Source organism: Oreochromis niloticus, unplaced genomic scaffold (genome assembly GCF_001858045.2).
Source record: "Oreochromis niloticus isolate F11D_XX unplaced genomic scaffold, O_niloticus_UMD_NMBU tig00007666_pilon, whole genome shotgun sequence".
Lineage (NCBI taxonomy): Eukaryota > Metazoa > Chordata > Actinopteri > Cichliformes > Cichlidae > Oreochromis > Oreochromis niloticus.
The window spans coordinates 6,669-27,571 of NW_020328703.1; the positions used below are offsets into that span (position 1 = coordinate 6,669).

Here is a 20,903-nt window from a genome sequence, read left to right on the forward strand (position 1 = left end):
CTAAAACAGACATAGATACGTTTATCCTATCATAAAACAATAAGACAAGGTACGACCTCTCCCATGCTCCTAAAATGTGGGTGTGAAAGTCAGAGAGCTCTGGAATGCACACAAAGCTTGCAGACTATTAAGGATCAAACCTCTACCAATCTACACCTAATTATAAAACTCTAAGAATATATAAGTAGATATTTCTAAGCATAAATGACAATCACAATACAAATCTAACATTTCCCCCTTTTGGCAATTATGCTAGAAAAGTCCCCAGTTATGATCACGTCATGTCTGACAGTGTCAATGCAAACATTTTTATACTCAGCATATGTAAACGTACACAGTTTGACAAATATATTAGCAGTTATCCAAGTTCTCATTAATCTCATTCAATGGTAACCTGCATCCTACAAGCAAACAAATGAATTGTTAATGGTCAAAAGAGAAATTAACATTTTCAAAAACACTCCAACTTGGTTGTGCTCCTCTGCGAGACATGTAAATCACACGTCTCTCTGCAGAGTGGTTTAAGTTCTGCAGGGCGTCATGTCTCTTCCAGTTGTTTCCATCACTGTTCATAGAACCAGAGTGTATGTAGAATAGACATTCAAACATACCAGTTGAGTTTGCCGTTTGTCAACATGGGTCTCAGCTATTGTGAGAGCTGCAGACCTCTTCAGCACTCTAGTTTTATGGCCTCTACCAACCCCCATCACCTCACTTCAGGCCTCTGTCCTGTGGGGGATATATATGACTCCTCCATTGTCCATCCTCTGCAGGAAAAACCCTCTGTGGAAAGGGTGCTGGATCCAGTTATCTTACTGCTGTTATGATCCCAGCAGTCTTCAGTGTGCCATCGTATGCACAGTATAGTGACACAGCATTAGGTGATGTTCATAGGAACCTGCTGTCATCACCACCATAGCTTCTGGTTCCTGTGCTTTTCACAGAATCATGATGCCATCCTGGACTCCCCTGCGCTGTCAATGGAGCTTGGCACGCTCCCCTCATCCTTCAGGTGCCCGTCTGTCGTCCACAATCTCCTCTGTTGGCCTCTGGAAAGCCCCCTTGGCACAGCTCTCATTCCAACGCAGCTTCATGGTCCTTGCTGTGGCTCCAAAGTCTGATCTCATGATGGGCCCCAAACAGCTCGACCTTTGACCTCAGCCACTGCCTGGGCTGTCAGCTCTGCCTGGAATGGGTTCTCGCTTCTCACTGGGCCTCTGAAGATTTCTCAGGAGATTCCTTTCAGCAACACTTTAACTGCTGCACCTGTATTTCCTTGCTAGGAGGAAAAACTCCTATTTGGAAAGCATGTAAAGCATCATCAAACCACATTCTTTAGTTCAGTGAGCTTCATTTATGGACCATCAGAGTCTCATCTGAACATGGATGCACCACTTTGCATAGGTTTAATACCCGTTGACTAACTGTTAATCACACAAAAATCATAAAAACATAGTTTAGAAAACATAGAAAACATAGTTTCATGTAATTCTGGACCCCTCCTCTTGACGCATGGACACTCCCATGAGTCAACTCATCAAAACCAGATTCCTGTCTTAAAGAAAAAGGTTAGCTAGATCATGTCCCAGGCAACATCAGGGCGTCTCCTCTGGAGCAGCTCTGTAACCCTGCAATAAAAGATGTTAGTGTGTTTTGCACAGTAAGTTTGCTTAAAACCTGGCTCTGTCTGGAGCCTGCATACACACCATCGTGGCCTGGAAAACAAGATCTGGAAGTAAAATCAAACTCCACACTTATAAACAATTGTATCATTAGAGTAATAAAGCATCAACAGGACAAGTATCATGTGCAGGTTTTCTCAAATCAGTAAACTACAATTATTGGCATAATTCGCCCCAAACATGGATCATCCCATGTACTCAGTTAACAGTAATGTAATCGGTGACTTCCCTTAAGCAAAGTCACTCCATGTATTTAACACTAGGAGCTCAGTAGTGGCCAGCTAATGAGCCCCATATGAAACTATTCCACAAACACTGCATCTCTTATTTGCTTTCTCATGTTACTTGTCCGTCTCTGCTGAATCCTCTACATGCACTCTTAGAAAAACAAACATTAGCAACACACATGGACAATCCTGGAGGTCAGGCACAAATTGACAGGGTCCAGAGGTGCTATAAAAAGACCATAAAGACCATAGCTGTGGACAGAAGTGGCACTAGTTTCAACACAGGGAATGTTTTACATGTTATTCACATCGTCAAAGTAACCTTTAACATTTCCCAAAAACACAGTGTAACAGCATCACCAACTCATAACCTGTAAACACAGTTTTCTTCACACATGAACCCAGAAATCCTGTAGTAGAAAACATCAACCAGCTATCCTGGTATAAATCACATGATCAAATCACATGAAGAACTGTAATGCTGTAGAAAAGTTAGCGCTGCGCAAGTGTATACACACTTTCTCACAGTCACCTCTGTGAGCAACACAAGGTAGTGAATAACACCCCCTGGTAGATTCACAGACACAGAAAGTGACATTTAAAAGGTTAAATCATCACGCAACCTCGATGTTTTTGTCATCTTTCCGCTCCTGTAAAAAGAAACACACATAGATTCATCTGCACCTTTGTCAGGTGGGGGTTAACTTCGCACAGTGATGTCAGTCAGTCTGTCAGCTTCTGTCCGCTTTTACCAGTCAGTCAATTTTATTTTCTCTCACTCATTCATTCATTCATTCTTTCTTTGCTGACGGTGGAAATTATTGTCGCATTTTCATTTCCACTTCTCAGCAAAATGACGTCATTTCAAAAAGAAAAGAAGAACTTTATATCGGATTATCTCGCTTAATCCTTTTTTGGGTAGGGACCTATTTTCTAATTGTCCCATATAAGTGGCTTTCTCCAGAGCCCATTGTAATCTTTTGGAGAAACTCACTTGCAACGGTTTTCTCGACGTGTCGTATAGCGCTTCTGTTCTAATCGTGCAGATCTGCTTCAAACGAGATCATCACACAAAACTTTCAGTGCACTGTGAAAGTATCAAAATAAAAAGGCCTCGTTAAGTCATGACACACACTCCTCATCTCAGGAGGGTAAATCATACCATTAGCATGGTTTATCATACCATCATACTAATTGGCAGGCTCAACTTTACAACAAAAGAAAAATCATCAGCTAGATAAACTCCAAACCAACCATCAGCCGCACAAAACACAACATAAGCCTCATGTCTCATTAGCTATGAATTTTAATCCCCAGGACTGTACTTTTCACTCATTTAGGCCACAAATTTTATTTAATTTTCCTTTTTCCCTGTCATCATAAAACATGTGACATGTTGTCATGCATTTCACAAAAGACATTTGTTCTTATGTATTCAGAGTTGTGTATCTGGGTGCAGGATTCACTCGCACATCACAACAGGAAACTCAGTGTTTTAGAGTCTCCACTCTAACAAACTCCAACACATCCCATTCACTCGTGCTAGAATTCAGTCACCTTTCATTAATCTAAGAACTATCAACTAATTTGCATATCAGCTATTAACCCACTAAGATGACAGGACAACAGAAATGCATGTTCAAAATATTATCACAAAAATGGAATTTCCCTCATACAGTAAATTACTTGTGCTGCATCAGTCAGGCAGAAAGCATCTCCCAATTTACTATATTAACAACTAAATTTATTGTCTGATCACTGGTTGGTCAAACCAGAATCTTTTTTTCCCCACAAAAATTAAACTGTTGTCCTGCAACCTTGAGAGTTAACTGTCAGCATTGGATAAATTCAGCATTTGATAACAAGTGTCTGCTAAATTGACACTATTTTAGTACTGATGAGAGATAGCAAGCTGATTTTCATTGCATGTGTGTTTGTGTTATTAGGCAGGTTTAATCAATGTCTGTGGAGCTGCGTCTCCAGCAGGGCATGTTCTTAAAGCTGCCTTTCCTACACACTTCTCTGCTATTAATTGATCATTTTCAACCAATGTGCTATGAGTCCATTGGTCTTTGCATCACTTCTTATCACACTAAGTGACTTGGATAAGATGATAAACAGACTCACATGCTCAAGATGCTGCCTAATCTTCATGAGCTCTCTTGTGTTTGTGTTAGTAGGGTTAATGCATGTTCTGCTTGTGTGTGTGATTTTGTATATGTTTCTTTTTGCAGTGTTTCAGATTCCTTCACAATTTTCCCACTTAAGCAGTCAGTTTTCTTTTCCCCAGGTTTGCTAACCCAAATTTTGATTTCCCACATTAAACAACAGCTTTCTCTGTGTCCTTACTTACTCTCACTCTGTTATCCTCTCCCACTTCAACAGTCCAATAGCCGGCAGTTCTTCTTCAGCTTTGTCCTGTGTTCCACTGTCTCTTCTTGCCATTTTACTCCGAAAGTGGCAAATGTCAAACTCCAACAGTCTCCTCAGTTTTCCTCAAACGTCCTTTTCACAAGCACAGTGACTTTGCAGCTTGTTGGAAACACAGTGTCATTCATCCAATCAGTCAGGATGATGGTTTGCTCTTCTTCTCCACTGCTGTTTGTCCACACTGCTGCTGCTTGCTGGGTCTCTTTGCTCAGGACTTGCTGCTGTCTCTTATCTGCCATGTTATTGCTCTTGGGGCTGCATTCCTTGTCTTCAGGGAGGAGTGAGAGCTCGCTTGTGAGGATGAGGGACACATGGAGCTGTAAATAAGTTAGCCAAAAATTGGCCTGAACATTTCCAATGGTGTTAAACTATAATTTCCTTCCGACTGCTGCATATGGGAAATTGATCCAGGTCTGCGTTTCATCTGAAAGTGACAAAACTAAGACATTTCCATTATTATTATCACTGCTTAACCAACACACAGAACTCTGTTTTTTGAACTCTCCTTTCTTAAAAGCAGAAAATGAGATTGTAGTTGTTCTTGGCTGATAAACACAAAAACCTTTTTCCTATTATTTTCCATCTACAATGTAGATTTTGTCTCTGTTTTACTCTTTTTTTTTCTTTACACTAGCTGGTGACCTGCAGAATCACCACTCTCACAATTTGTGACAATTACGTTTACACAGCGCGCACACACACAGCTGTGACGTCAGGCACATTCACACTCACTTTTGGCTGTAGCTCAGGTGGCAGAGCAGGTCAGCCACTAACCAGAAGGTCGGTGGTTCGATCCCAGGCTGCTCCTGACTGCATGCCAAATATCCTTGGGCAAGATACTAACCCCATGTTGCTCTCCGATGCATCCATCGGAGTGTGAATGTGTATGAATGGTAGACTACTAAGCACTTAGGTCAGAAAAAAGTGCATGTGTGAATGGGTGTATGAATTAGTTGTATAGAGCGCTTTGAGTGCTCAGATAGAGTAGAAAAGCGCTATATAAGAACAAGTCCATTTACCATTTACTTTTTTCATCTGCATAAATAAACCATATGGCTGATGATATGTGCCATGGTGATCCATAAGTATGATCACAAGTTTTATTTAATTATTTTTCAACCCAACAAAGCAAATAAACACAAACATGATGCTGATGCTATGAACACTCTACACACATGAATCAAGAGACAGGAAAACTGCTGCGCACCTGAAAGAACTCACGGAAACACTGCACACTCCAGTTATCATAATTATCATAGTTTTGTTTCCCTCTCTTTGATGAGTTCTCAGCCAGCTCCCGATCTGATAATGTGTAGCTTGCTCATCAGCTCAGAAGAGACAGCAACGCAACCTCACACAGTGGTTGGGTGCTTTGCCCACAGCGGCAAAGACTTACATTTTCAGCTTCTCCATCATGTAGTTTTCAGCTGCTTCATACAGGGTTCCGCATAATAGTTGTTTTCATAGGTGTGCTCTATATCTCAACAATGGCTCATATTAGGATGACAGTCTTTCAAACAGGTCAAGTGCCTCTATGCACGTCATTAGTTTAAATATTTACCTATTTTACTTCATCTCATATGTCATTGTACTGAATTTGAGCAACCCTAAGCTTAATGCAGATTACTGTTAACAACTGGTAAAATTAATGGTCTGGAGCACAGGCTGTTGTTGATCAGGGAAATCATCTAAACATTTTGTGTCAGCACGGGGTGGGGAAAGCCATTCACCAGAGCATAGCTTAACTGCTGCTGATGTGGGCTGGCCTTCTCCACACGCTCTTCAAGGCTGCTGTTTTCCTAAAAACTTCTAACATTTGAGATTCTCCCATGACCAGTTTACGCTCATGACAATTATGAGAATATAAATACCTCGCACTGTTGGGAGTAAATTCTTGCAAAAATGTGTTGTCTCCCTGTGAGGCAGTCTTACTTGCTCGGGAACCCATGATAACAACAACCGTGTCACAGACCACGCCTGCTCCGCAGCATTCACACAAACACAACAAATATCCTCGCTCACAAACAACAAAAATTAGGCCTATAACTTTCCCCAGCCTGCGTGAACCCGCACGGCCGTTGAGCTCCTGGACTCGCGTGTACCCGCGCAGTCACTGAGCTGCACCTGCCTGCGTGAAACCGCACGGCATAGGCCCGCGTGAAACCGCGCGGCCGTACAATTAAGGAGCCGTCGCTCTCTTTTTTATAAGCCTGCGTGAAACCGCACGGCTGAGGTCCGCGTGCAAGCCGCGCGACCGTGCTCGCGTGAACCCGCGCAGCTACAGTAATCTCTTAGTCGTTCTCTTTGAACTTACTTGGTGTTGCTTAGCGTGTAATATCAGCCTCGGATCCCGCCGATCGTCATTCATCGAAGAGAGAAAACAGGCAGCTAATCCACCGGCCCGGTGACAAATTCTCACGTTTCGCTGACGTCAGGGTTCTCTCCTCGGTGAATGACGACTCCAGGGATCCGGCTCGAAGGACCAATTAATGATAGGTTTGTAGCTTGAACCTATTCGCTGGAACGTTGAAGGCAATGTGATTACACAGCAAGCAAGACACGAGTAGGCAACATTCTTTATGTTTCACGTGCACGGGAGAGAACTGGACAGGCGCCGTTCCTTCGCTTGACCCCAGTTGCTGTCGTCCGTTCCCCCGTAACACTGCTCTTTTATTGTGGTTACATGAATATGCATAGGTTCATTAACATATGACATAGGTATACATGTGAACAAAGAATACCTTGTGTGTGGGGGTCAAACTGTGACCCCAGGAAGACTCCCCAGAGCCGTCCATCTAAACAAAAGGCACTTAGACTAAAACAGACATAGATACGTTTATCCTATCATAAAACAATAAGACAAGGTACGACCTCTCCCATGCTCCTAAAATGTGGGTGTGAAAGTCAGAGAGCTCTGGAATGCACACAAAGCTTGCAGACTATTAAGGATCAAACCTCTACCAATCTACACCTAATTATAAAACTCTAAGAATATATAAGTAGATATTTCTAAGCATAAATGACAATCACAATACAAATCTAACATTTACCACACCAGGGCCTGTGCTGCTGGTTAAATAGTAAATTGAGTCCTTGGGTTAGGGTATTAGGCAAGCATGCAGTTACCGTTAACACTGTAGTTAAATTGGAGGGTTGTTCTCGTAACTTGAAGTACTGCCCACCTCACCACTTTATTCCATAAATTGACACTTTGTGCTGTGGCCAGCAGCTTACGGCCATACCACCCTGAGCACCCCCGATCTCGTCTGATCTCGGAAGCTAAGCATGGTTGGGCTTGGTTAGTACTTGGATGGGAGACTGCCTGGGAATACCAGGTGCTGTAAGCTTTACCTTCTCATGTCATTGAACTGCTTTTGATCCAGAGAAGGAGGGTGTTGAAAAACCCAAAGCAGCTGCTCATTAATGAGGGCACATTAACGACATTCCTTTTGGCGGTGTTAAGGGTTCAGAAATTGAGGCGGAATCCAAAAATAATTACCACTGACCCGGCCTGGTGCAATTAGACGAAGATTTTAATGCACACATGTGGAGTCCAACACTTGTGCAGATTTCAGTGTTGAACTGTCTTACAATAGTCAGAACAAAGACTTTATAGGGTTTCTGTTGCCAGGCAGACTCAGTACAGCATACGTCAATCCAAAACCACAACCGTTCTGTTGACAACTTTTAACATAGTTTAAAAAAGAACATTGTCTTCGGCTCGAACCCAGGTGCTTCCTGTTACCATCCTTCCCAGGCTTATCTTCTGGAACATCAGGTCCACGTTCTGCACAAACCGTCACTCATGCAGGCACAACTTTGCAGTTGCAAGCAAAACATAACTCTTACCTATATAAATGAGTCTACCTAATATGTGTGTGTATGTGGGTGTGTGTGTGCTGTCCTTTATTTCACCCTTCACTTCATCAGCTAAACCTTGTAACCTTTCCACCAGACAGAAGGCCAGCACGTACACAACTGAAACTATGTGTGTGTATGTGTGTAATAATCTTGACTTACATGTAAAATATATAAAACAAATGTTTTAATCTAATACAACTACTTAAAGCTTAATCAAAGATAAATGCATAATAAAATAACCTGCTCAAAATACTTGCACTCAGACTCGGCTTTCAGTTTCACTTCTGCAAAGCATGCAACTTCAAAAACATGTAACTTCCTGTCTTTACACAGAGTATATTTCCTGTCCCTGCAGTCTGCACAGAAACATTTAAGATTATAGGAGCATTGAAAAGCATTTAAAATTATAGATTCAACTCAACAGTTTAAAGTGGTTCTTACTGGACTTGTAATAAAAGCTTAATTGGGTGCCAATATGTTTAAACATCTAAATGCAATATCAATATTAATAATTAATGGAATAGTAATAATGATCATAAAAATATCCACAAAAATATCTTTCTCCTCCCAATACTCCCTCTCTTGTGGTGGCCCTCGAAGAGGGTCACCACACTTTACTTATATCATTGCTCTGACCCTCTCTAGAAATGCCAGCTCCCCCCTAAGAACACTCCATGGGTAAAGTTAGGTTCTTCCTCGGTCCCTCTCTCGTGGAAATCAGGCCTCCTGCAAAAGAAACAAAACACCTTTTCCTCCTACGGCTCGCCAACTTACTCTGTTCCTCAATTGCTCTCTTTATTCAAACTTGGTTCAACCTATTATGTTTGGGAGTCTTTAATCAAAAGCATAAACCTAATTATCTTCTGACTTTCTGACTTTTGTTCCTATATAATCTTAAACATCACTCATCTCAATCTACAGCATTTTAACAGTCTTACAGCACTGCTGTCATATGTTTCCTGTTGTTCACTCTATTCAACATCCTGTACTGTCACAGCTCTGGCCTAAAATCACCTTTCACAAGAAAAATCATCATAAACACTTATTCTACTAAAGGATCAAAGAAAAAACAACCATTTTAATCAACTAAGTGTAAGCACATAATCAATTACTCTTCAATAAATTTCATCATAGCTAAAAGCTCCCTAAAACAACTTCTATGTGTTAACCCTAACTTCATTTTTAAAAACCCACATTTCCTGTGTTATTTCGATTCTTGGTATAACATTTTATTTCATTTTGCTGCTCTTAATGTAATGATACATTCTAATTTATACTTTATCAGACTTAAGCAAAAATATATAAGCTTTCTCCCCTTTTGCTTCTACTTTAAACAAAAATTTATTCACTTCAACAAGCATTCGTTATTCTGTAGCTGCATTTTATATAATAAGACTAATTTAAAGCTGCATGTGTTATCTCAATATTTTACATGTCACACAGTTTAGTTACACGCAAACTCCTATTCAGTTCCTCTTTTCTGTCACTTGTTACAGGGCCAACTCAAATTCAGTTAAAAGCTAAAGGAATTTCAGGCCCTTGGCCTCAAATCAATACTGTCATGTGTGTTGATGAACTCTATATGTCTGTAAGCGTGTGCAATCCTTCAATAACCCAGGTCATTCTCACAGTAGATTGGCTAATCATTAACGCTAACCAAAAGTTTTTAACCCTCAAGAGACGACTCTCTGAGCCACAACTCCTTTAAAGGCACAAAATGCAATGTGTATAAAATCATTTCTATGTATATAATCTTCAATGCTATTCATTTGGGTCAGTGACACTTTTAACATCCTCATAAAAAGCTCTCCTCTATCCTAGAAATAAATCTATTTAATATCTGTTTCTAAAGCCTACATTATAACAACTTATTCTAAAAGTCAAAAGAAATCACACATTTTCTACTCGTAAAATCTTCACTAATCTTCCCCGTTATTATTATTATTCCCACAGTTTCCCTCTAAGTTTGGTGTACAACTTCTTATGAACACAGCATTTTATCTTCTGAACAGAACTCAATTCATTTTAATCCTTTAACTTAAACATGAAAATAACAATTCTTGCCTCAGTTTTACCATATCTAAATTATCACAAAAACCCCCACTAAAATCATCCTAAACCCATTTCAAATTAAACAAATTAAATCCCTCTCTTTTTTGACACATCTCATGTGGCAAAAAACTCAAAATGCTCCACCCAAGCTTAGGAAATTAAAACAACAAGGTTAGTCATATCATTTCTCAGAACAGCTCAGCAATCCTCCTCTCCGGTATTTTGCTCCAGCCCTGAAAACCTGTGTTTAAGGAATAAAATCAATTTAATCATCATGTCAGATCTTCTCAAAATCGTTGCTCCATGCAAAGTCTGGATCCTTGGAACTTCCTGGAAACAAAACCTGTACTTTACATTTCATACCCAACTCCCCCTTTATGATCCAATCTGTGTCATAACAAAAAATAAACTTAAACAGAACAGTTATTAATCATGTGTTACCTCAGTTAATGGTAACTTGAGTTACATCAAACAATGTTTCCCTTTTAGCATTTAGCATTCTCCCAACAATATAATGTAATACCCTAATCTAACCCCAGTCGATAGAACAGAGGTTTTACTCAAAGCAAACATCAGCAACCCACAATCAACATCCCCAGATTTAAGTCTCCCACTCGTCCTGCTTATGGCAAAAGCAAAACAAACAGAAGAAACCATCCCCTTTCTCCTTCTGGCATGATAAATTGTCTGTCCATATTTATTCATCCCCACCTTAGTCCAGTCACTCACATTCACTCACACGCATCCACACGAGATATTTGCTGATATGGGGCCTTCCACGCAAATAATGAAATGCTCCACATCACCAAAACGAGCTCATTCGTTTGTTTTATTTCGTTTTCCTTTTTAGGAAAATAGTTCTCCATACGTTTGACTGGATTGAATCGCTACAATCCTTTTAAACAGAGACTCACAACCAATCAGGTCTCCACCGGTAGACTCCTCCGCCGCCAATTATGATCTGGAAAGCCCACCTGATTTTCGTACTCGGTAATTTTGTCAGCGCCGTCAGTTCACTCTCTTCCAGGCCTGCTTAGAACAAAAATGGAAAAAAAAAAAAAAAAAAAAGAGAACTGATTATTAGCTCATCAAAGTACAAAACAAAATCACCTGACCGGTTTTTTCTGAGTGCACTACTACAAAAATTTGGGGCCCCTCTCAGACATATCCATGTCTAATCAAACTCCCTCTCTCGAAATAGAAACAACAGCCTCAAAAATCTGAAACGATCCCAAAGTTCACCCGTTCACTGCAACCTGGACCTCGTCAAAAGCTGCACCGTTTTACACACAACAATGGTCCCCCTTTACAACAATGTATCTTCACCAAATTATAAATTTCCTGTTCACATCTGCCCCTCTGAACAGACCTGACCACCGTAATCAATTATCCTGATACTTTACCATTATATTTCGCCAATAATCCTCCACAGCCACCGCTCTGTTTCCTGAACTGAAAGCCTCCGACACACAGACACACAGGAAGTGTCTTCGTCACCACTCACTCCAGCTAATTTGCATACTAATTCATCTCAACAAGTCAACTTGCCAAGAGAAATACATGTTTAAACCTTAACACATTATTGAATTATTCTCATTTTCTTTCTATACTAATCACTTACTTTTATCAATCAGTGCAAAAGCACTCCTAACTCACATAAAACTCCTTTAATCACTTTTCTTCTGTTATTTCCATAACTCACTCCCCTGTCATCTAACTTCTTTGAGTTAACTTCAAGCTTTAAGTCTATTTTATTAAACATTCACACCATTCTATCACTCATACAAGTAGCAAGCTGATCTTCATTGCGTATGTTTGTGTTCTTAGCCAGGTTTAATCAATGTCTATGCATTAATCTTCATGAGCTTGTCTTTGTAAGGTTATTGCATTCTCCGTTTGTGTGTGTTATTTTTGCATATATGGCTTCGCAGTCTCTCAGACACCTTCCCAATTTTCCACTTAAACAGTCAGTTTTCTCCTTCCCCAAATTACTAACCCAAATTTTAATTTCCCACCTTGAATAAAAGCACTCCTGGTCTTCAGCCAGGAGTTAGGGCTTGATTTTCAGGTTCATGGACACATCATGCTGTGAACAATTCAACCAGAAACTTGCCTTAACTTATCCATTGATGTTAACCTCTAATTTCTTCCCGACTGCTGCATCTGGAGAATTGGTCCAGGTCTGCTTTGCTCCTAAAAATAACAAACTGAGACATTTTCATTATTATCACGAGCGCTTAAACGACCCACTTCTCTCTCTTTCCTGTCACAAATACCAGTTATGTCATGTTTATGTCATGAATATGACTATAAGCGTTTTCCTCGTTGCATTTCATGTTAATTGAGTGTAAGCTGCTTTCTTCGTTGCATGCCATGTGATCATCTTAATTAAGTGTAAGCTGCATCTTCATTGCATCCTATATTGTGCTCTTCATTGCATTTTTATGTATTCATATTTAATTTATGCATCTTTTCACTGAGCTTTAGATTCAAACTATCTCACTTCTGATTCATTTCAAAAATAATTTCACATGTAACAATTTGTGCATGTGTGTTTTCTATTCATGTTTACCTCTTTTAAACGTGATATGGTGGACATCACTAAACAATCATGAGTTCCGGCTTCAATTTTCAATCCAATCATATCCTGTATTCTCGCAGTCAAACTCGTCCACATTCACCTGACACTGGTCCCTCTCTTCACAGTGTCCTGTTCGGGCTTCAAAGCGCCAGCAAACACAGTTTGTTCCTTCTCTTTTTCTTCTCCATTCTTCTCTTCAGTCTTCTCTTCCAAAATTACTCCAAGCATGGCAAATATGACACTCAATGTCCAGTGCTCTTCCACAATTCTTTATCCCACTGTTCAACTGCCCAGCCTGTCATTCACAGCACATGTTATAGCTTTGCTTTTCTTACGTGCTTCTGCTGGTCGTCAGTCGTCATCAGTGTTAATGGGTCAGTGGCACTGTCGTTTGCCTGCTGTATTCAAGTCCACGATGTTCTGTCGGTCTTCATCAGGAGATTGACTGTCCTTTGAGCTTCTTCTCAGGGTCAAGGACAAAGTGACAGGTGAAGCTATAAATTTTAGCCAAAAAGTGTCCTGTTTTTCCCAGTTGTTTCTCTATCCTTTTTGCCGGTTACTCAAAGTTCCATGTTGAGAGAAGTCCACCTGTATTGGCACACTAAAGCATACAATTAATATCCTTTTCATTTCTTTTTTCTTAAAACCTCCATTTGCTTCATCTGCCTCGAGTTTAACTCGTCTGTCTCTCTTTGTTCTTTCTTCCCACACTCAGTTACCTTTTATGGGCATGCATTTCCTGTTCACTATTTCCTGTCACACACCACAGGCACACATTTCCTGTTTCTGCAGACTCTGTCTCTTCTTTAAATTTCACAGTCTACAAACAATCAGTAATTCTACTAAATCTTGATCTAAAAACAATACACCTTCATTTCACTCACACACTTTTAAATAGAGCTCTTTCAAACATCAAGACAATTAACACTTCTTCACACACATCACCATTCCTTAGGTCAGTTTTGTAGCATCAGTCACACAATAATTTCTTGAGTGGGTGTACCAAGTGTATATACTTATGTGTTTTTGAACTGAGAGAAAAAGAAACTCAACCTCTCATACCATCACTCATGCGTTTCTTGAATTAAAAGCACTTTCAAACTTTAACATCCTACTTTACATCACAAAAGAAATATATTTCACACCTTTATTTATCATTTAAAACCCTACTACTCACCGCACTCACACACTTTAAACTGTGACGCTTAAACTTAGTCACTGATCACACATTCACAGCAATTAATTCAAACTATATTTATACTCTTGTAATAAGCAAACCCAGCCTCTTAGTTACCGGCATTTAAGAACATCTACAAACAATAGTTATCAAGCTAGATAACACGAAACTGAAAGCAACAATCATCTCATGCGCTCCGCAGCAGCTGCCTCATTTACATGAACACACAATCTAAAAATAGAAATCAGCAGCCACTGTTGACTCAGAGACTCCTTCACACAAAGATTTCTTATTTTATATTACACAGACGTCTTATAATTACAACTACACAGATTTTAGGCCTCTTAGCTCCTACAAATTTCGATAAATTTAACATAACGGTCCAACCGATCAGTCCCAGACTTTTTGTGCTCAATTCACCAGGGCAGTCCCAGACTGTCCTGTCCAGATTTCTGAAACCTAACTCAATTTGCCAGCATACCCAATCAAGCGCAAGTAGAGGACTTGAACCCCTAGCAATTTTGAAGGTTCCCCAGTTCTTCCCGGCTGTCGTACCGTACTAACCCTAGTCACCGCTAGGTCAAGGATAAACGTCTTTACCCAGGAGGGAGCGTTACCTCCGAGAAAATGCGCTTCTTAACAGACGCCGCTGTCGTTCTAGACAAATTTAGAATAATTTGAAACAACAATCCACACCCAAAACAGGATTCAGATTGAGGCAGATCTCCCGTTGTGGACATAGGGGACTTTAACCCACACAATGACCAAATTCCCTATCACTCTAAGTTCACTTAGCAGTCCAACTGCTTTCTCTTTTCATTCCTTTATTCTCATTACTCAGTACTGTCACTTATACTTCATTATCATTACTTCAACCGGTAAACCTCATGAAAACTTCACCAAAATCAAAACAGACATTCACCAGTAATTTTCAGTGAGTAGACTTTAATTTTGTCATGTCCAATCTGGCACACTTTGGAAAATTCAACAGGTATGTGCCTTACCTTTGGATAAGCTGGCTTGTCTCTCACTTTCGACCACTGACTCGTATCTGCACGTCTAATCACCACGGACCCCGGATCTCTCCGTCTACACCTCCAAAATTCCCCTCTCACCGGACGATGCCCCCAAATGTTAAGGGTTCAGAAATTGAGGAGGAATCCAAAAATAATAACCACTGACCCGGCCTGGTGCAATTAGACGAAGATTTTAATGCACACATGTGGAGTCCAACACTTGTGCAGATTTCAGTGTTGAACTGTCTTACAATAGTCAGAACAAAGACTTTATAGGGTTTCTGTTGCCAGGCAGACTCAATACAGCATACGTCAATCCAAAACCACAACCGTTCTGTTGACAACTTTTAACATAGTTTAAAAAAGAACATTGACTTCAGCTCGAACCCAGGTGCTTCCTGTCACCATCCTGCCCAGGCTTATCTTCTGGAACATCAGGTCCACGTTCTGCACAAACTGTCACTCATGCAGGCACAACTTTGCAGTTGCAAGCAAAACATAATTAAACTCTTACCTATATAAATGAGTCTACCTAATATGTGTGTGTATGTGGGTGTGTGTGTGCTGTCCTTTATTTCACCCTTCACTTCATCAGCTAAACCTTGTAACCTTTCCACCAGACAGAAGGCCAGCACGTACACAACTGAAACTATGTGTGTGTATGTGTGTAATAATCTTGACTTACATGTAAAATATATAAAACAAATGTTTCAATCTAATACAACTACTTAAAGCTTAATCAAAGCTTAATCAAAGATAAATGCAGAATAAAATAACCTGCTCAAAATACTTGCACTCAGACTCGGCTTTCAGTTTCACTTCTGCAAAGCATGCAACTTCAAAAACATGTAACTTCCTGTCTTTACACAGAGTATATTTCCTGTCCCTGCAGTCTGCACAGAAACATTTAAGATTATAGGAGCATTGAAAAGCATTTAAAATTATAGATTCAACTCAACAGTTTAAAGTGGTTCTTACTGGACTTGTAATAAAAGCTTAATTGGGTGCCAATATGTTTAAACATCTAAATGCAATATCAATATTAATAATTAATGGAATAGTAATAATGATCATAAAAATATCCACAAAAATATCTTTCTCCTCCCAATAGCGGTTTTCAGCAATGTCTTGTGGTACCGGGTGAGGCCATCGGCAACACACCGGGGCATATGCTGCTAACATAGGTCATCTAAATTACACCAGGGCCTGTGCTTCTGGCTGTGGACGTGTGGTGCCGGTTGAGGCCATCTACACCACACTAGCTCCTGTGCTGCTGGCTGAGGCCATCTACACCACACCGGGGCTTGAGTTGCAGCTGAGGCAACCTGCACCACACCAGGGCCTGTGCTGCTGGCTGAGGCCACCTACACCACAGCAGGGCCTGAGTTTCCAGCTGAGGCCACCTACACCACACCAGGGTCTGTGCTTCTGGCTGAGGCCATCCACATCACAAGAGGACATGTGCTCCTTGCCGAGACCAACTACACCACACCAGGGTTTGTGGCTCTGGCTGAGGCAATCTACACCACACCAGGGTCTGTGCTTCTGGCTGGTTCCATCTGCACAACACCAGGGCCTGTGCTGATGGCTGAGGCCATCGACACCACACCGGGGCCTGCGTTGCAGCTGAGGCAACCTGCACCACACCAGGGCCTGTGCTGCCGGCTGAGGCCAACTACACCACACACTTGGCCAGTGGCTCCGCCTGAGGCCACCTACACCACACCAGGGCCTGTGCTGATGGCTGAGGCCATCCGCACCACACCGGTCCTTCTGGCTGCTACATAGGTCATCTAAATTACTCCAGGACCTGTGATTCTGGCTGTGGACCTGTGCTGCTGGCTGAGGCACACTACCCCACACCAGGGATTGTGGCTCTGTTTGAGGCCACCTAGACCACACCACGTCCTGAGTTGTGGCTGAGGCAACCTGCACCACACCACGGCCTGTGCCGCTGGCTGAGGACAACTACACCACACACTTGGCCAGTGGCTCTGGCTGAGGCCAACTACACCACACAAGGTATTGTGGCTCTGGTTGAGGCCATCTATTTCCCAACAGGGCCTGTGCTTAAGGATCAGGCTATGTACAACACACCAGGGCCTGTTCTGCTGGATAAGGCCATCTGCATCACAACAGGGCTTGTGCTTCTGACAGAGGACCTGTCCTGCCAACTGAGGCCATCTACAACACACCAGGGCCTGAGTTTCCAGCTGAGGCCAACTACACCACACCAGCGTTTGTGGCTCTGGCTGAGGCCATCTACACCACACCAGGGTCTGTGCTTCTGGCTGGTTCCATCTGCACCACATCAGGGCTTGTGCTGCTGGCTGAGGCCACCTACACCACACCAGCGCCTGTGCTGCTGGCCGAGGCCAACTACACCACACCAGGGAATGTGCTTCTCGCTGAGGCCACCTCCACCACACTACGACCTGTGCTGCTGGCCGAGGCCACCTACATCACACCACGGCCTGTGCTGCTGGCTGAGGCCACCTACACCACACCATGTGCTGTGCTGCTGGTTAAGGCCATGTTCATGACACCAGAGCCTGTGCTGCTGGCTTAGGCCACCTACACCACACCAGGTCCTCTGCAGCTTGCTGAGGCCACCTACACCACACCAGGTCCTGTGCTGCTAGTTGAGGCCATGTTGATCACACCAGAGCCTGTGCTTCTGACTGAGGCCATCTTCAACACACCAGGGCCTGTCCTTCTTGCTGAGGCAATGTACACCACACCAGGGCCTGTGCTTCTGGCTGAGGATATCTACACCACACTAGCTCCTGTGCTGCTGCCTGAGGCCATCGACACCACAGCAGGGCCTGGGTTTCTGGCTGAGGCAACCTGCACAACACCAGGGCCTGTGATACTGTCTGAGGCCATATTCATCGCACCAGGGCCTGTGCTGCTGCCTGAGGCCATCTGCAACCCACGAGGGCCTGTGCTGCTGGCTGAGGCCATCCACATCACAAGCGGAGCTGTGCTCCTTGCCGAGACCAACTACACCACACCAGGGTTTGTGGCTCTGGCTGAGGCAATCTATACCACACCAGGGCCTGTGCTGCTGGTTAAATATAAATTGAGTCCTTGGGTTAGGGTATTAGGCAAGCATGCAGTTACCGTTAACACTGTAGTTAAATTGGAGGGTTGTTCGCGTAACTTCAAGTACTGCCCACCTCACCACTTGATTCCATAAATTGACACTTTGTGCTGTGGCCAGCAGCTTACGGCCATACCACCCTGAGCACGCCCGATCTCGTCTGATCTCGGAAGCTAAGCAGGGTTGGGCTTGGTTAGTACTCGGATGGTAGACTGCCTGGGAATACCAGGTGCTGTAAGCTTTACCTTTTCATGTCATTGAACTGCTTTTGATCCAGAGAAGGAGGGTGTTGAAAAACCCAAAGCAGCTGCTCATTAATGAGGGCACATTAACGACATTCCTTTTGGCGCTTTTCAGCAATGTCTTGTGCTGCCGGGTGAGGCCATCCACAACACAACGGGGCATATGCTGCTAACATAGGTCATCTAAATTACACCAGGGCCTGTGGTGCAGGCTGAGGCCAAATACACCACACCAGGGCCTGTGGCTCTGGGTGAGGCCATCGACACCACACCGGGGCCTGCGTTGCAGCTGAGGCAACCTGCACCACACCAGGGCCTGTGCTGCTGGCTGAGGCACACTACACCACACACTTGGCAAGTGGCTCTGCCTCAGGCCACCTACACCACACCAGGTGCTGTGCTTCTGGCTGAGGCCACCTACACCACACCAGGGCCTGTGCTACTGTCTGAGGCCATATTCATCACACCAGGGCCTGTGCTGCTGGCTGAGGCCATCCACATCACAAGAGGACCTGTGCTCCTTGCCGAGACCAACTACACCACACCAGGGTTTGTGGTTCTGGCTGAGGCAGTCTACACCACACCAGGGTCTCTGCTTCTGGCTGCTTCCATCTGCACCACACCAGGGCCTTTGGTGATGGCTGAGGCCATCCGCACCACAGCGGTCCTTCTGGCTGCTACATAGGTCATCTAAATTACTCCAGGACCTGTGATTCTGGCTGTGGACCTGTGCTGCTGGCTGAGGCACTCTACACCACACCAGGGATTGTGGCTCTGGTTGAGGCCACCTAGACTACACCACGTCCTGAGTTGCCGCTGAGGCAACCTGCACCACACCACCGCCTGTGCCGCTGGCTGAGGACAACTACACCACACACTTGGCCAGTGGCTCTGGCTGAGGCCAACTACACCACACAAGGTATTGTGGCTCTGGTTGAGGCCATCTATTTCCCAACAGGGCCTGGGCTGCTGGCTGAGGCAATGTACACCACACCAGGGCCTGTGCTGCTGGTTAAATATAAATTGAGTCCTTGGGTTAGGGTATTAGGCAAGCATGCAGTTACCGTTAACACTGTAGTTAAATTGGAGGGTTGTTCGCGTAACTTCAAGTACTGCCCACCTCACCACTTGATTCCATAAATTGACACTTTGTGCTGTGGCTAGCAGCTTACGGCCATACCACCCTGAGCACGCCCGATCTCGTCTGATCTCGGAAGCTCAGCAGCGTTGGGCTTGGTTAGTACTCGGATGGTAGACTGCCTGGGAATACCAGGTGCTGTAAGCTTTACCTTTTCATGTCATTGAACTGCTTTTGATCCAGAGAAGGAGGGTGTTGAAAAACCCAAAGCAGCTGCTCATTAATGAGGGCACATTAACGACATTCCTTTTGGCGCTTTTCAGCAATGTCTTGTGCTGCCGGGTGAGGCCATCCACAACACAACGGGGCATATGCTGCTAACATAGGTCATCTAAATTACACCAGGGCCTGTGGTGCAGGCTGAGGCCAAATACACCACACCAGGGCCTGTGGCTCTGGGTGAGGCCATCGACACCACACCGGGGCCTGCGTTGCAGCTGAGGCAACCTGCACCACACCAGGGCCTGTGCTGCTGGCTGAGGCCAACTACACCACACACTTGGCCAGTGGCTCTGCCTGAGGCCACCTACACCACACCAGGCCCTGTGCTACTGTCTGAGGCCATATTCATCACACCAGGGCCTGTGCTGCTGGATGAGGCCATCCACATCACAAGAGGACCTGTGCTCCTTGCCGAGACCAACTACACCACACCAGGGTTTCTGGCTCTGGCTGAGGCAATCTACACCACACCAGGGTCTGTGCTTCTGGCTGCTTCCATCTGCACCACACCAGGGCCTGTGCTGATGGCTGAGGCCATCCGCACCACACCGGTCCTTCTGGCTGCTACATAGGTCATCTAAATTATTCCAGGACCTGTGATTCTGGCTGTGGACCTGTGCTGCTGGCTGAGGCACACTACACCACACCAGGGATTGTGGCTCCGGTTGAGTCCACCTAGAGCACACCACGTCCTGAGTTGCGGCTGAGGCAACCTGCACCACACCACGGCCTGTGCCGCTGGCTGAGGACAACTACACCACAGACTTGGCCAGTGGCTCTGGCTGAGGCCAACTACACCACACAAGGTATTGTGGCTCTGGTTGATGCCATCTATTTCCCAACAGGGCCTGGGCTGCTGGCTGAGGCAATGTACACCACACCAGGGCCTGTGCTGCTGGTTAAATATAAATTGAGTCCTTGGGTTAGGGTATTAGGCAAGCATGCAGTTACCGTTAACACTGTAGTTAAATTGGAGGGTTGTTCGCGTAACTTCAAGTACTGCCCACCTCACCACTTGATTCCATAAATTGACACTTTGTGCTGTGGCCAGCAGCTTACGGCCATACCACCCTGAGCACGCCCGATCTCGTCTGATCTCGGAAGCTAAGCAGGGTTGGGCTTGGTTAGTACTCTGATGGTAGACTGCCTGGGAATACCAGGTGCTGTAAGCT

General features: G+C 43.7%; 3 non-coding genes and 1 pseudogene across 3 annotated transcripts; all 4 read left to right on the forward strand.

Annotated features, from left to right (window-relative positions):
- Positions 1-7,567: 7,567 nt before the first annotated feature.
- On the forward strand, positions 7,568-7,686 carry LOC112845499 (5S ribosomal RNA). The gene has a single exon (XR_003218331.1). It is a non-coding gene; the product is annotated as a 5S ribosomal RNA (ribosomal RNA).
- A 10,565-nt stretch (positions 7,687-18,251) lies between these two features.
- On the forward strand, positions 18,252-18,370 carry LOC112845498 (5S ribosomal RNA). The gene has a single exon (XR_003218330.1). It is a non-coding gene; the product is annotated as a 5S ribosomal RNA (ribosomal RNA).
- Positions 18,371-19,537: 1,167 nt separating this feature from the next.
- Positions 19,538-19,656, forward strand: LOC112845507 (uncharacterized; annotated as a pseudogene).
- Positions 19,657-20,784: 1,128 nt separating this feature from the next.
- LOC112845513 (5S ribosomal RNA) lies at positions 20,785-20,903 on the forward strand. The gene has a single exon (XR_003218342.1). It is a non-coding gene; the product is annotated as a 5S ribosomal RNA (ribosomal RNA).